The sequence below is a fragment of the Ostrea edulis genome, chromosome 7 (genome assembly GCF_947568905.1).
Source record: "Ostrea edulis chromosome 7, xbOstEdul1.1, whole genome shotgun sequence".
NCBI lineage: Eukaryota > Metazoa > Mollusca > Bivalvia > Ostreida > Ostreidae > Ostrea > Ostrea edulis.
The window spans coordinates 7,034,219-7,047,776 of record NC_079170.1 but is presented as its reverse complement, the minus strand read 5'-3'; positions in this window follow the sequence as shown (position 1 = coordinate 7,047,776).

Below are 13,558 nucleotides of genomic sequence, written 5' to 3'. Positions count from 1 at the left end.
TCATTTATAGTTCAATAATTTCACATCACTACCTACGTTTGCTGAACAATTATGCATTAAAGTAGGTTAATATTTCTTGCACTTTATAAGCTGCCTGTGATTAATGTATCAATGAGGGTTTTTTTTTTAGCTCACCCGAGCCGAAAACTCACGTGAGATTTTCTGACCCCCTACTGTCCGTCGTCTGTCCGTCTGTCTGTTACATAAACTTTTCACATTTTTTATTTCTTCTCCAGAACCACTGGGACAATTTCAACCAATCTTGACAAAAATTAAGCATTCTTGGGTGAGGACATTCAAGTTTATTCAAATGAAGGGCCATGCCTCCTTCAAAGGGGACATAATCCCAAAAATAGGGTGAAGTCATTTAAAAATCTTCTCAAGAATTGGGCCAGAAGAGGTGGCATTTACCTGAAAGCCTCCTGACATAGTGCAAGTTTGTTAAAATTATGACCCGCGGGGGTAGGATGGGGTCACAATAGGGGATCAAAATTTTACATACAAATATATAGAGACAATCTTTAAAAAATCTTCTTCTCAAGAACCATTGAGCCAAAGAAGTTTACATTTACATGAAATCTTCCTGACATAGTGCAGATTTAAATTTGTAAAAATCATGGCCACTGGGAATATGTTGGGGCCACAATAGGGATCAAAATTTTACATGCGAATATATATATGGAAAATCTTTAAATTTGGACCAAGGTGACTCAGGTGAGCGATTTGGCCCATGGGCCTCGTGTTTATATTTCAAATCGAAGATCAATGGTGAAAGTCTGTGAAGCGACAAATCCTACATGAACCTATTGCGTATACATACTGTACTAATATCAACATCTGTTTTACAACCAATGTCAGTTCATTGAACTAGACTAGAGTAACACTCTATCTAACGAAATATGACGGCACAGAGATTAGGCTACTTAGATACGAATAAAGATATATACCTCTTCTAAATATATATAAACTATTTCAGCTGAGTAGACTATACATACACTCCAAAGTTTCCACGGAGGCGCTGTAACTTACGTCAAACTATCAGTAACGACCATATACACCCTGTATACTTCTATATGGAACTCGCTACATTTTTTTATTGACAGCAAGATAAAGTTGCATATCGACATGATGTGTGTGAGGGGATTACAATCAGAGATCGTAGATGGGAATAATGGGTCGTAATTCAATGGTCATCTCTTTCCACGGTTACAGCATACCAGTTGTAAACATGGTCGCAGTCTGACACCTTTATGTATTATAAATACTTACTATATCTTGATATCTTTCGTCATTACATTACGGTATAGTAGACTGACTGCCTAATCTGTTTTCTCCCCGTCATGTGTGATGTCATGGGTGTTTTCTCCCCGTTATGTGTGATGTCATGGGTGTTTTCTCCCCGTTATGTGTGATGTCATGAGTGTTTTCTCCCCGTCATGTGTGATGGCATGGGTGTTTCCTCCCCGTCATGTGTGATGTCATGGGTGTTTCCTTTCTGTTATGTGTGATATCATGGGTGATTCCTCCGGCTATGTGTGATGTCATGGGTGTTTCCTCCTCGTAATGTGTGATGTCATGGGTGTTTCCTTTCTGTTATGTGTGATATCATGGGTGATTCCTCCGGCTATGTGTGATGTCATGGGTGTTTCCTCCTCGTAATGTGTGATGTCATGGGTGTTTCCTTTCTGTTATGTGTGATATCATGGGTGATTCCTCCGGCTATGTGTGATGTCATGGGTGTTTCCTCCTCGTAATGTGTGATGTCATGGGTGTTTCCTTTCTGTTATGTGTGATATCATGGGTGTTTCCTCCTCGTTATGTGTGATGTCATGGGTCTTCCTCCCGTTATTTGTGATGTCATGGGTCTTCCTCCCGTAATGTGTTATTTCATGGGTCTTCCTCCCGTAATGTGTGATATCATGGGTGTTTCCTCCCCGTTATGTGGATGGGTTCTCTCTTCCACCAATAAAATCTGGGCGCCACCAGATAACTGAAAACTTGTTGGGTGTGGCAGTAAACATCAATCAATCAATGAATTAATCCCCGTTATGTGTGATATCATGGGTGTTTCCTCTCCATTATGTGTGATGTCATGGGTCTTCCTCCCGTTATGTGTGATATCATGGGTGTTTTCTCCCCGTTATGTGTGATGTCATGGGTATTTTCTCCCCGTTATGTGTGATGTCATGGGTGTTTTCTCCCCGTCATGTGTGATGTCATGGGTGTTTCCTCCTCGTAATGTGTGATGTCATGGGTGATTCCTCCGGCTATGTGTGATACCATGAGTGTTTCCTCCGGATATGTGTGATGTCATGAGTGTTTCCTCCCCGTCATGTGTGATGTCATGGGTGTTTCCTCCTCGTAATGTGTGATGTCATGAGTGTTTCCTCCGGATATGTGTGATGTCATGGGTATTTTCTCCCCGTTATGTGTGATGTCATGGGTGTTTCCTCCCCGTCATGTGCGATGTCATGGGTGTTTTCTCCCCGTTATGTGTGATGTCATGGGTGTTTCCTCCCCGTCATGTGTGATGTCATGGGTGTTTCCTCCCCGTTATGTGTGATGTCATGGGTGTTTCCTCCGGCTATGTGTGATGTCATGGGTGCTTCCTCCCTGTTTTTGAAGGTGAGAATTCCTTTCCGAAATTATACGCCATGCTGATTACATGTAACTCAATTTCTTCGTCGAATTTTTTCTTCTTCAGTTAACTCACATTCAATATTCCTATTTTAGTAACTGAATTAAAGCACTTTATGTTGAGAATCAGAATCTAAGTTTTAATTATTCCAATGAATTCATTTGATTGATCGAGATTCATTGTAAAGGATACCATTCTAATATCTCATATACGGCGGGTCAATACCTGATCAATACTTACCACTGCAGTTCCATCGCAAAGGGTGACATTCTTATGTCGCATTTAAAGCAGGTCAATATATGATTGATGGTGACTCCTGTGTTTGTTTACTGCTTAAGAGTGATTTGACTGGAAGTTTCCCAGACCAGAAATTTTAAGAGCTATGATGATTACTAATCAATCAATGTCACTGTAAGCATGACATTCGCATAAAAATGCATTGTGAGTGCTTAAGATTTAACGCAACTCGTATATCATATTATCCAAATCATATAGTGTTGTTAGAAAAATGAAGCATGTTAATTTCATTTGTAATCTCATATGAAGAGCATATCAATAATACCGGCATATCTTATTTTCGAAGCAATTTGAAATACTAGTATACTAGTGTAAATAAAGTGAAACAAAATGTTCACAACACTACCTTCACAGAGCTTCCAGGTTCCTCTAATGTTCACAGAGCTTCCAGGTTCCTCCTTTATTGTCATTTTGAATCAAATTTAAGATATAATCTTAAAATGATTTTGCATTGATTTGTAAATGTAAATATTTCATGAAATAGATTAACTTGAAAATATGACTTAAATATATTCTCAGTTTCTGGTCAAGGAGCCGGTTTTCCAAACTATGACCCTTGGAGCCCTGGCAGGGTTCTATAGGAATCTCAACCACGACAAGGGAACATTTGTCGAATTAATATGCAAAATTTCGTCTATGCAAATTTGCTCATAAGGCCTACGCAGTCAAGGTGGGACAATGAATGTAGTTTGGTTTCCACCCCCACCCCCACCCCACCCCACCCCACCCCCGCCACTCGTTGATCATTCAAATGAGTGGCGGGGGCTGGTACCAGACTACAATGAAAAGGCTTTGAGACTTATAAATGAATGTATGTAAATAAAACAAACCTTTTAAAATCTTCTCAAGAACAACAATTCTACATTATGACCAATTATATACACGTACCTCCCTGTAGTTTCAATTTTGTTCAAACCATGCCAACCGGGGACCAGCGCAGCGCCCCTATAGGCAATTAAAGTGTAAGGGAAATTAAAGTCAACACTTAAATGTATCGGGGACCTTAAAGCTTAGCTGCAATAATGTAGCCCTATCCAATTTTTTTTTTATTCTGACGTTTTCGGGATAGGGCTACAATTCCATAGGATCTCCGTAATGGTGCAAAATAATTTTATGAATAACCGATAATAAACTCTGTGTATTAGTCCCAAATGTTGTTTACACCAAAAGGAGTACCAACTTTGTGCTCGGGCATGTCTAATAAAGGTGTTTTTCATTAAATATAATGTACAGCATGCAAAATTCTTCGTCTGCTCCGCCATGCTTGTTATCGCGAGATCTCGTAGGTGGATCTAATGAAAAACCTAAACATTGACAATCAGCGCGAAAATGTAGTTACTCGAGCCACTTCGACAAAGAGAGGAAAATCATATTGTTGCAGAAAGAATTTACACTCTGCTTTTCGGTTTTTAACTTGATATTAAATTCAAACCTTTTCAATACCGACGAAATAGCTTTCGCCTCCATACTTGTCCATTGATGTAAATACTACCTTATATGGCATATGCAAATGACTTGACAATCGGAAGTTGAAACTTCAGTACATCAAACATGGCGGACAAATATGAATCGAGAAATTGAAATTTATCGAAATTGTTGAAAACGGTAGAATAGAGCCTCACAAATCTTAAGTTGCAGGTTGTAAATTTATATATTGACTAAAGAACATAGAATATCATTTTATTTACGTAAAGAAAGTCAGGAAATGTTTAGAATGAGCGCAAATGTTGCGGGAGTGAATCACTCCCGCATTTGCACCATTACGGAGATCCTAAGGAGTTGTAGCCCTCTCCCTAAAAAATAAAAAATAAAAAAATCAGAGAGGGCTACATTATTGCAGCTACTTAAAGCTTAGAAAAGGAATCTATTGGAAAATTAAAGTTTAGAAAAGGAAGGTATTGGAAAATTGAAGTTTAGAAAAGGAAGGTATTGGAAAATTAAAGTTTAGAAAAGGAAGGTATTGGAAAATTAAAGTTTAGAAAAGGAAGGTATTGGAAAATTAAACTTTTACATAGGAATGTATTGGAAAATTAAACTTTTACGTAGGAATGTATTGGAAAATTAAACTTTTACATAGGAATGTATTGGATAATTAAACTTTCACATAGGAATGTGTTGAGTAAATTAAACTTTTACAGAGGAATGCATCGGGTAAATTAAAGTGTATTGGGGAAATTCTTTACAATTCATTCCTTTCACGAGCCACAAGACACCATTTGTCAGATTATAATATCTATACTCTATTCATTTTACTCAAGAATTGAATAAAAGTGCGAAGTGTCCAATCAAAACGATTGTAATAAGTAACAATGGAATTATATATATATATATATATATATATATATATATATATATATATATATATATATATATGAGAAATACTAAATCATCGTTTATCATCCAAGAATTTCGTAATTTTTTGACGATTTTGAGAACCATAAAAATGTGGAAGTTTGCTGAAGAAAAAAAGGTTCTGTGCATATATATATATATATATATATATATATATATATATATATATATATATATATATATATACATATACGTACTTGTCTCCTCTGGTAGTGTAATAGTTAGTTTACACCAAGACTCCACGCCAGTGATTGACTCGGGCGCGGGATCACTATGAAATTTGATTAATTTTTACATGAAAAATTGCAACCGTTCATGGGAATGATACAGCGGCAGGGTTTTTTGTTTTACATATCTTAAAGATTCGATTTCTTATTACTATTATCTCACTTGATTTGGATCCTATTTCAGTTTCGTGAATGTTAATGGATTTTTAGCTGGAAACGCACAGACAGTCGGATTTTTTTTTCCCATGAGATACGTTATCTTACCGAATATTTTTGTACGATCATTAACAGTAATTGATGCTAACATAACTAAGCTATTTTTAATTAGAGTAGATGGGGATTGTATTGAATACAAATGATTCAAATATTCCGCACGGGTTTTTTTAATTGGAATATTGATTATATCTTATCACTTTCGAAAATTAATCTTGTCAAGTATAATAAGAATTTCTATGATCTACATAAAAAACAACAATGAACAAAAGCACCGCAGTCTTTGTTGGCATACCTTCAACACAAAACAACACAATTCCACAAATTACCAGGAAAAGTGCTTTTCAGTGTTGCAAGGATCCAGGTCATATAATAATAAAGCTTATCACTGCATCGCCTCTCACAGAACTCTGTTTCTTTCCTTCAGCAAACCTTCACATTTTATGGTTCTCAAAATCGTCAAAGAATTACGAAATTCTTAGATGATAAAGGATAATTTAGTATTTCTCAACGTGTCGTAAGAGACCCAAACTCGCTCTCTGTTCGTTCGATTTTAACATTAATGAAAATTGATATGTTTTCCGTGAAATCGCACACTCACGGAGACCAATTATGTTTTGGCAACCGATCATAAACTAATGAGACTGTTGACTAATACTTTGTGTTTGTTGTTGCGTTGCGAAGAAATTATTCTTAGTGATGTCGCTTAGCTGTTACTCAGATTTATTTTTTATCGATAGAATTTTTCCATTCTTTATTCATCGAAGCATGTTGGGATTGGGGAGTATGTCGATGCATGCTGGGATTGGGGAGTATGTCGATGCATGCTGGGATTGGGAGAATGTTCCAGTTAAACAATAACACTGTTTCTCCCTTGTCGTTTTGTTGGGTTTATTTACTACGTGTCTGTATTCTGGGTCCCTTAATTGAGTGATCAGTAGGACAGTTTCATCTATAAGAGCACGTATGATACTCTTGAATTGAAATGTTCTATGAATAGCATGTTCTAGATATGATGTAACTGTCCAAAATAAAAAAAAAAGAGATATATTTTGATTTGTTGTCACGATTTGTGCACGCCAGTCTATGTAATAAGTATACCGTCATCAGCAGACACACGGAATGGTCACTTCTAAAAGCATTTGTGATTGGTTCCTTTCCTTCCCTTTGAATATAATGTTAAGATTGCTAACAAAAGAGACATCAGCTCTTCTGTCTTAGGTCAATAATTGTGAAGAAAAAATAGTAAATAATGAATTATATTAAAAGATTGCTAAAAAAAATTCATAAGAATCAAATCCTACACTGCGTGTACCGCAATAGCCCAGTCACACATACCCGTAACCATACTTTAAAGTGATTGATTATAAACAGAAATTCTCAGGTGGGAATAATCTTGCTCTAGAATATAACATTTGAAAAGTAAAAATCAATCGGACATCCGAAAACAATATTCCAACGTAGTAAGACTGATCACGTGATCGATACCGATCAGTGATCTGGTATGTTACTCCGCAGTGTCCGAAGTAATACAATTTTACGGTGGCCGGCTGCGTAATACGACTCATAGGGACTGGTCATACGTAGTAAACAACTCCAAACAATTAACAATTTATTAATAAATTTCTAGGATTATTTTTTCCCTTCACTGATCTTCTTGATTACAGCGGAGTGTTATGTTCCTACTGACTGCGCTTAAACTTATAGTATGAGAGGACGCGCCATGTACCGAAGAAAACATTTTCAAAAATGGACCGTAATCACACACGCACACAAAATGTTTATTCAGAACAACGACTTAACCTTTTACAGACGACAATCGGTCTGTATTGGGATCAGCTTGACTACAATAACACTGAGGTGCACGTTCGTGAGGCTGAAGGGAAAAGGGCTTGAGCGTTTTGAAGAGTGCACACAGATTAGAGGCTAATAATGATTGTTTGGATGACAACTGTTATGAAGAGTTGTTTCGAAAGTTCTGATGATGTATTTAATCAGACCCATGAACACATTACAGCCATTAAAACGATAGATCTCTTCTGGAAGGCTCTCAATCTCCCTGTCTGTGATAGAAAACAACTGCTTGCAATATGCATTATGTCAAACAATGTTTTCTTCCTAAAGCGATGCCTATTCACTAAATGTACTCTTTTGAAATAATTATCTGCTGAAAAATACTCATTACATTTACAATGTTAGAAAGCCATATGACCTGACTCTTGCTCTTGGTACGTATATGCATAGTGTAGTACTGTTTCCACGTGCATCTCCGGAACAGTTTCCGGAACAACTAATCGTACCGGAAGTGAAGACTGAATGTACATCCGGAAGCTACAGTCATCAAACAATATGAAAGATGGACAAAAACAGAGTTTAATCTCGATTTTTCTTTTATCAACCATCGCGGTAAACTTGAGTACAATATGTTATGCTTGTGTATCTCATAAACCTGAACCAATGTCTTCTCTATCCATTATAACTTAATTTCCTTTGTGCTCTATGTCATCAATTATTGATGAAAATTAACTTTCCGGGTATTATCCAGATATGTTTTAGAGCAATAAACACCTCCGCCTTTCTCTGAACTCCTGTGTTGTTATTTAGAAAGAAAATAAATACAAAGGTCGTTTCCCATTAAAACTTTCAACATCTTTCAATTTCTCGATCATTGTTGAAGATAAAGTGCAGTACACGATCTAGAGGGCGTAATGAAGGTTGCAATCCTTCACCTCTTTGATTGAAAAATTGTAACTAAAAATAGCAAGGTAAAGAATCATTCTAATAACAACTGTAGATTAGGTGTACACGACTCACAACAGAGAAAACATACTGAAGTTATATCAACCAGATTTGACTCATAATACGTTTCCAATTTAGTTTTTCAACGTTCCCCTCACTTACTAATACCGTGTACATGTATGAACTAATTATATCACTCAGCCGTGAAAGCAGATCAACTGTTCCTTCATCAAGTGATCGGTATTACAAGTGAAAGTATCCGGTCTTTCAGACGCGAGTGTCGCGGCACGCGTTGGCACGGTAACGAACCCTCACTGCTAAATGGTCCTCAGCGCTTAGCGTTTTTGTTTTTTGGTTTGTGTCACTTCACCCAAAGCTAGTCCCTTCTCTGCTATCAGTGAAAGACTCTTGAAGGAATGTAAACAGAAGACAACAATAACAACACAAGCACGCACACACACACACACACACACACACACACACACACACACACCATCTTTTAAAAAGCAAAACAAACAAGAAGCCAACTGTTTATCCAAAATTACTAGAAGGTTTCAAAAATGTGTTCTACACAGTTTAACAAAAAAATAAATCACTTGTAGGAATAAAGAAGTAAACCTCTGATAGGAGATGTCATTTCATTTTTACAAACCGTAATGGGAACTTGGTAAAAATCTGGCAAAACATCAGAACCTCATATAAGAAATCACTAGGAATTTTATTTATTCAAACAGAAAACGTACATTGTACATGTATAATTCTTCAGATAAAATTGTCTTACAGAAATGATTTTGCTGACATTTGTATGACAACCTGCCATGGGGTCAAATGCTGTCTGACTTGTTTCATAGCAATTGTTAGGCTGTTCTTTATACACACTGATTTTGTTTACGGATTACTCCGTTTACCTGATCAAGATATAGGGCTGACGGTGAGTGTGACCGGTCGTCAGGGGATGCTTACTCTTCCTTGGCACCTGATCCCACCTCTGGTATGTCCAGGGGTTCGTGTTTGCTCAACTCTTAATTTTGTATTCCTTGTAGAAGTTATGAGATTAATAACTGTGCTTTTCATAGGCACGATCTTATACGGAATACACAAGGCTTTAAAGCTCAAAATTATAGACAATATCTGGAGCACCGGCATTACTCAACCTTTATCTGTCCCCTCCCTAAAGACGGCTTTATCTAGACATTATTAGATCTGCATTAGGGCCGAAGCATCAAATGGGAACTATTTCAAAGCTGGGTATAAAAAGACTACGATGATACGATATGTATTATTGGATAAACTTTCATATTCGGTAGAATTTGTTTGGTTTTTTCGCCATGTGTTTCAAATGGACAATATCAAATAAATCCGTTTTATGTGTAAAGATAAAAAGAGAACGTTGTGCCAATTACCTGAGGGTTACTAATGATTCGTTAAGAACGGAACATTGTTGACACTTTGTTGTGTATTTAGCTACAGAAGTTACCTAAAAACAAACAATGAATTGTTGCTATTACCAATAAGGCATTTGTTCAGAAACTGCGATTGACCGGAGATAAATCGTTGTAGCTGGCCTGGTTTTAAAGCATTTGTTTAGAAATTTCGATTGGCCAGAGACAGATCGTTGTATGTGACACTGGTTGCTAGGCCCTCCTTGTGTCAGTGGCATATAATTATCAATACAGGACTCCCCCCCCCCCCACCACCACACTTTCTATGTAGCACTTTATTCTTTATTAGTTAGAGTTTTCTACAGGCTAGTTTACCAATAGAATTATCCACGAGTTTACATACTGCATCGAGTTTGCAAAATTCTTTTCAATGTTTACATTCCAAAATACCTAACGAGAGAGAAATACAACTCCTAATTCTAAGTGGATGCAGATAGATATGTACAATTACATTCCAACACGTTAAAGAGAGAGAAAACTAACACACTAGTCTGAGTAGATGCAGTCAGACATGCTCGATGCAGTTTAGAAAACAACTACGTATATGTAATTCTAAGTGTACGCCCCTTGTTTCTGGCGCGTCAATTAATGACAAGAATTACGAAAATGAAAACGCTTGTAAGATGACACATCGGTATTTATTTCAGAATGTTTCATCTAGAGAGGATCAGTGTACAACATTTAAAATCAGCAGTATCTTTGTCAGGCATGTGATATGTTGTGATCATGCCATCCTAATCAGAAAAGACGCAGCACCAGAGCTGTCATAACCAGTGTCGTACTTGACTTATAACTCTCTTCATGTATGTCCATCCTCTAACATTCCCTCCACTTTTCACACTGTATACATCTTTTTTGTTTATACTTTGTAATTGAATATGTATTATGCTGATGAGCCGTAAGGCTTAAAGCCAATAAACAATACAATACTATTTTGGGTCTGTGGTCCTTCTGTGGTCAGTGTTAATGACGTGTTGTGAACATGTATAAAATCATACTCATCTAAACATATTTTTTATTGAAACCAACATGATTCATTATCACTTCACCAGCGGGCATGGCCTGTATTTAGCCCTTTTCGTAATTTGAATTCTTCTCCGATGTACAACGAAGAATCCGATTTCAGGAGGGAGTTTTTTTTTCAGCTTTGAAGAAACGCCACGCGGTGTAGATACGAAATACTATACTGTATACAAGTGATGTAAGCCATCAGCTCCGTTCTAACTCTGACGCCAGCGATAGTGCCCGGAGTTATATAAACATACAATAACCGGACCATTCCATCACTACATGTACACGATGTACATATGTAATCGCGTGGGTTGTCGTGGATCTGAGGCATTACGTATGCATTATACCACGACTTCTACAAGACACATGAAGACCAAAGACATATATTCCTAGTTTTCCCTGTTGATAAATGACACATTCTTGATGTTTTTATATATTACTGGTATATTACATGTTATTCTGTAATTTCCTTATATAAACTTTAATTCGACTTTTAGATATATCGATGACGTTTTGTCTATTAACAATGATAGCTTTCATTCATATGTCGATTTGATATATCCCTGTGAGCTCGAAATAAAGGACACCACAGAGTCGTCCACTTCTGCTTCATACTTAGATATTTTATTGAAAGTAGACATTAACGGCAAACTAACAACTCAACTGTATGACAAACGGGATGATTTCAGCTTCTCCATCGTCAACTTCCCACATTTATGTAGCAATATTCCATTAGCACCTGCATATGGTGTTTATATATCTCAACTGATTCGATATGCAAGAGCTTGTTCTGGGTATAGTCAGTTTTTAAATCGAGGTAAGCTACTGACAAACAAGTTGATGGTACAGGGATTTCAACAGTCTCGATTGAAGTCAGCATTTCGCAAATTCTATGGTCGTTATAACGATCTAGTTCGTCAATACAACCTCGCATTGGGTCAAATGCTGTCTGACGTGTTTCATACCGATTGTTAAGTCGTTCTTGGCACACTGATTTTGACTACGGATAACTCCGTTTACCTGATCAGGATATGGGGCTCACGGCGGGTGTGACCGGTCAACAGGGGATGCTTACTCCTCCTAGGCACCTGATCCCACTTCTGGTGTGTCCAGGGGTCCGTATTTGCCCAACTATCTATTTTGTATTGCTTGTAGGAATTATGAGATTGATCACTGTTCGTTATCTTCACCTTGCATATATATATATATATATATATATATATATATATATATATATGTTCTTCTTCCATAGATTACATAAAGTAAGTGAATTTTTTTTAATTAAAAAATCAACTTTGCCCTATTCCAAAGAAGTAAATGAATACAATGCACCTAATAGTATATAGTTTGACTATAATTTCTAAAGCCTTGGAGAAAAATGACAAAAACCAAATATTAATCAAAGTACTGATAAGCTCACGGTGTCACAGTGGGTTTTAATTTTGCAACATTAACAAGGTGTAATACTAGTAATCCAAAACGAGTTTGATAAACAGGGAGATTATATAAAAACAAGAAGAGCATGGACGCATATCACACACTGGTAGATAAAGGTGAGAACCTGAGGAACCGCTCTCCGGCTTTGAACGAGTTCTGTTTACTTTTGTATCACACAGTCAGTGCGACTACTACCGCCTTGTCGCTTAGGACCAGCGCTTAAAATTCTAATCAAATAAAATACATGTGTAAATGAAAATCCATGGATAAAATATACTTCTATTGATGATTATTTTTGTCGTTGGGTGTAAGTTTATATGTGTGTTTATGTTGAAATGGACATATCGTTGATATATTTATTATAACATGCTTGAACAGTATCATTTATTTCGATGAACTATTTGACTTCGTAACTCGATCGTAGAGCGGAGTCGTATATTTTCGAACACGAACACCAACCGTCAACGATACATCAATCACTGTTTGTATTTGTACTCACTTCATGAGTAACGATAGACTTCGTGATTAAGGAGGGTTGTACATGCGCTAGAAATGGACGCCAACATTAAATTGTTGGGTTTTTATTTGTTATCTAGCAAAGTGTTACCCTCTTCGTAAGTGATATAATCTCTAACAAAGTTGAAGGCGAACAATCATCTCATAGAAGTTGAAATAATTTGAGATGTAATTAATGTATAATTGTGCAGTCATCCAAAGACTAACACGTATTATAATTAAAGATTGAACATTAAATTAAATTTATTCAAAATATGAACTAAGATACACTGCGTCTTTTCCAAGTGTTTTGAAAAGCAGGGTTAAGAATGTGCGAGTAAAGTTGATATGTTGTCATTGAATACTTCAAAACCAATACTGTGTGTGTGTGTGGGGGGGGGGGGGGGGGGGGTAAACGAAGTTAACAGAGGACGGAACTGAGAGAAAACTCTCATGAATACAAATTGCGGACTGATGTTGAAGGGAAAGATGGACATGCGTTGACAGAGAAAGAGAGAAAAGAATAGACAGATCCAAAATTATTACACCAATGGAATACGATACCGCCATCCCTCATAGATGTGCAATCAGAAGGGTTAATTTCATCTTCAAATTTCAAACACGCATTCTATTAATATCAAATGTCTTTTACTAACTAAAACATATGCCATCGCTATGTTCAATATGAATTTAAAGACATGCAGTTA